A 4,045-nucleotide genomic window follows, 5' to 3' on the forward strand; every position below is an offset into this window, starting at 1 on the left:
CCCCCCACATACACCTGTAGCTGCCATTTCCCATCTTTCCTGCCCACTGCCAGCCACTCTAGCACCATGTAGCTCCCGGCTACATCGCTGGACCGTGGGAGCATGGACCCCAAGCCAGTACCCCGAGGCTAGGAACGGGAGAGTATGTGTGTGTGCTGGGAGGGAGGAACAGTGCGTGTGTGTGTGTGTGTGTGTGTGCAGGGAGGGAGGGAGGGACAAAGTACATGTGTGTGCATGTATGTTAGTGTGTTTGTAGGGTGAGTCCCACATGCACACCCCACCATACACATGCACCCACACCCCCTTTGCACTGCCCTATGTGCAGACACCCACACCCCCTCACACACTCGAGCCATGCTCCTCCCACATGCTTTCCCCACAAACCCTACACCCATCCACACCCCACTTATCTATACACATACCCAAATCCTCCCTCACCCCACCCTGCCTATCCACCTCCCCACAAAACCCCTACACACACACACCCTCTCCCATACCCCACACACTCACAGCCCCCCACAAACCTATACCCACCCCCAAAGAATACAGGTGACAATTCTCTCATGGCTGGTAACTCAAAGCAGAGAGAGTAAAGATGGAGCATAGCAGTAGAACTTCATTCTGAACTCTAAAAGTGACTTTTCCTGCATACACAGGACTTGAGGCACATTGGGTGCATCTACACATGCACTTTACTGCAGAGTTGGATGGCTCTGTAGTAAAGCATCACGGTCTATGCATGTGCCAGTAGTATGGTGCAATAAATTAATTAACTCTGCTGTAGGATAGTATTGTCTGGTATAAGTACCTTCCTACCGTGGAGTAGTTACATGTGCCAAAACACATTTAGATGGTGACTGGGACTGGCTGGGGCATGAGAGTGCTACAATGTGGGGGCTGCCTGACAGTTAGCCCTGCATTGTAGCACACTCCAGCCCCAGCCAGTCCCTCCACATCACATTGAGCTGGGGCAGAGCAACCCTGGCCTGGAAAGCTGACCTCACCCAGGGCCCTCTGCAAGCACAGGGCTGCTCTGCCCAGACTTAATGTACTGAAGTCCCCAGCACACTCAGGAGAAATAAACTCTGGCAGGACCTGTGCTACATGCTAATTGCATGTGTTGATGCACCCACTAATTTGTTCTTGTAAACTGTGAAATGTCTGAAAATGCTATCCCATCCCATGGTAAATGAGGAGCTTTTTCTTTAGGGTTGGTAAGCTGAGCACTTGTATGATCAGTAAACTCACTTATATTTATAAAGGGCCTGATTGAATTCACACACAAAAAAACTTGTTCTTTCTGCATTTAGTCATAGTGTCATCTTCTCCCTGGTGCCTGGCCTGCTGAAGGGAAAGGCAGTTGCTATACCAGTTGGCGAGATAACAGGGAAGGTACTGCTCAGCCCCTGATAGTCCTGAGACAGAAGATGCTAAAGACAAATTCTTCAAAGAATTTAACTGTGAAAATCCAACATGGCTTTACTAAGCATGTTTAAACTGGGATTTTTCTAAACTTATAACTTGGCCTCATGTGGCCATTTTTTCCATGGGAACAGCAGAGGGTATATCCTTCATGCCAGAACAACCCCATTATTTGCTGGATTTTAAATCTCTGGTCTGAAGTTTGGAAGCACAAATGCTTCTCATTTAAATGGTGGTTAAAATATTTTTGATATGGGGAAAGATATGACAAGCATTTTTTCCATCATTTTAATCCTCAGAAATGTCTCCAAAATCAGACATCCAGAATGTAAAATTTTGATCTGAAGTACTGACATTTTGTAAAGTAGGGAAAACTAAAAAGAGAGTTTTTTCTTTTTGTTTTAATGGGATATGTCAGATAACTGTTACTGTTATGCCACCAGCTCCACCTATTATTAATACTGACTAAACCTTTGATTGCTTAGCTAATTAGATTTACTGAGAGTTTTTACATGTGCTCAGGGGGGCACTTTAATTAGAGAGGCTCTCAAGGAGCCGCTGTAATTAAAGCGCCTGGAGCATCTCGTGTATCAGCGTCGCTGCACTTCAAAATGGTGCCATGGGTGCTTTGTCTAAAGCTCGTCAAATAAGCTTTAGTTAAAGTGCCTCCACCACCATTTTGAAGTGCAGGGATACTGATACATGAGAAGCAGAGGTTGGCTGGAGCATGATAATTACCACGATCAAGCAGACTTGTTCATTGGCAATGCGTAGGGGGTGAGATTGGCTATGCCCTGAGATTGGCCGTGCACCCCCTGGAAGCACCAGCCACGAAACCAGAAGTGCTGGCAGAAGTGCACTTCCGATTTCACTGCTGGTGGTTCTAAGCTTGGCGATCGGATGCTGAGGAACCCCCTCCTCCCCCTCATCAGCGATCTGTTGCCCATGGACTTGATTAATCATGTCTGCTCTGACGTGCTGTAATTATAGCACATCAGAACAACCTCCCACTTCAGGTACAGGCATCCACTGAGTGTAAATGGACAAAACTCCACTGAAGCCAATGAAGCTATGCCTGTTTGCTACAATAGAGCATTTGGCCCTTTGTGTTGTTATCACTTTTCTTTATCTATTTCTGTTGAGCTGTCCTGCTAATGCATAGGAACCATGTGCCTTATGCTCACAGTCACTGAGTAGGTTCTAAAGCAGTGTTTCTCAACCTGTGGGTCACAACCCAAAAGTAGGTCATATGAATATATGAAAGGGTTGCAAACAAACTTTTAAAAAAATGGATTCTCCTTTAAATGAGAAAAACATGGAAAACTGTGGCTTTTCCCTTGCATACTGGCAGAGTTCCAGGCTGTGAGGGGCTGCTTGGGCACCCTGCATACCCCCCACCCCCACACACCCACCCCCTGCCCCACACACTGAGGGGCTGGTGCCAGAGGGTGGGGGACAGCAGGTCAGGAGTGAGAAGCACAGGGTCGGGACTGGCCACTGATATTTACAAATGGGTCCTGGTACAAAAAAGCTTGAGAACCAGTAGTCTAAAGAACTACGTAAATCACAGTTCTTCCCCAAAACTCAACAAGTGAATACTACTGAATACAGCAAAACAATTCTCTGTCCAGTTTTCAATGTCACCATCATCATAATTTCTCTAGTGTATGTGAAAAACATCCTTGTGAAGAATGTGCCCATAAGTTATTAACCCAGTGCCAAGTTTCTCAAGCTCAGTAAGGTCCAAGGTAAGAGCAAGACATTATAAGCATGCACCATCCAATTCAGCCCTGGTACCCTGCTAGCACACACCCTCAGACTCTGTACTTTCTGAAACTCTAAATCAGATCTTGGTATGTGGCCCCAGCTTTTCTGAACAGAATGAAATTGCTAAAGGGGAGGGCCTTCCCTTTCATGGGGGAAGACTAGGGAATGACCAGCTTGGGATGCAAGATAGAAAATATGTACAGAGGTAACAAAGTTCTATGCCAATATGTGTAGGTAAGGGTGAAAATCTGGCAAAACAGAGTAAAACAGTTTCTAACCTGGTTTGACTAGCTTGTAGCAAGCATAAAGACAATACTGGGTGACGGGTAGGAGCAGTAGTTTTTTCTTTGTGCATCTGCTATTTTTTTATGATGTGATGTTTCATAGTTTCATACTTTGTAGGGTTGGAAGGGACCTGAGCAGATCATCAAGCCTGACCCCCTGCCATAGCAGGAAAGAGTACTGGGGTCAAATGACCCCAGCAAGGTGATTGTCTAGCCTTGTCTTAAAGACCTCCAGGGTAGGAGCCAGCACCACTTCTCTTGGAAGTTGGTTCCAGATCCTAGCCGCCCTGACAGTGAAGTAGTGCCTCCTGATGTCTAATCTGAATTTACCCTCTGCCAGCTTGTGACCATTATTCCTAGTCACTCCTGGTAGTGCTTGGGGGAACAGGGACTCCCCCAATGCCTGCTGGTCCCCTCTGACTAGTTTGTAACAGGCTACTAGATCCCCCCTCAGCCTTCTCTTGTGAAGGCTGAACAGGTTCAGGTCCATAGCCTCTCCTCATAGGGCCTGCCCTGCTGCCCCCTGATCATGTGAGTGGCCCTCCTCTGGACCCTCTCCATGTTGTCCACAT

The sequence above is a fragment of the Gavialis gangeticus genome, unplaced genomic scaffold (assembly GCF_001723915.1).
Source record: "Gavialis gangeticus isolate Ggan-Ray unplaced genomic scaffold, GavGan_comp1, whole genome shotgun sequence".
NCBI classification, from domain to species: Eukaryota; Metazoa; Chordata; order Crocodylia; family Gavialidae; genus Gavialis; species Gavialis gangeticus.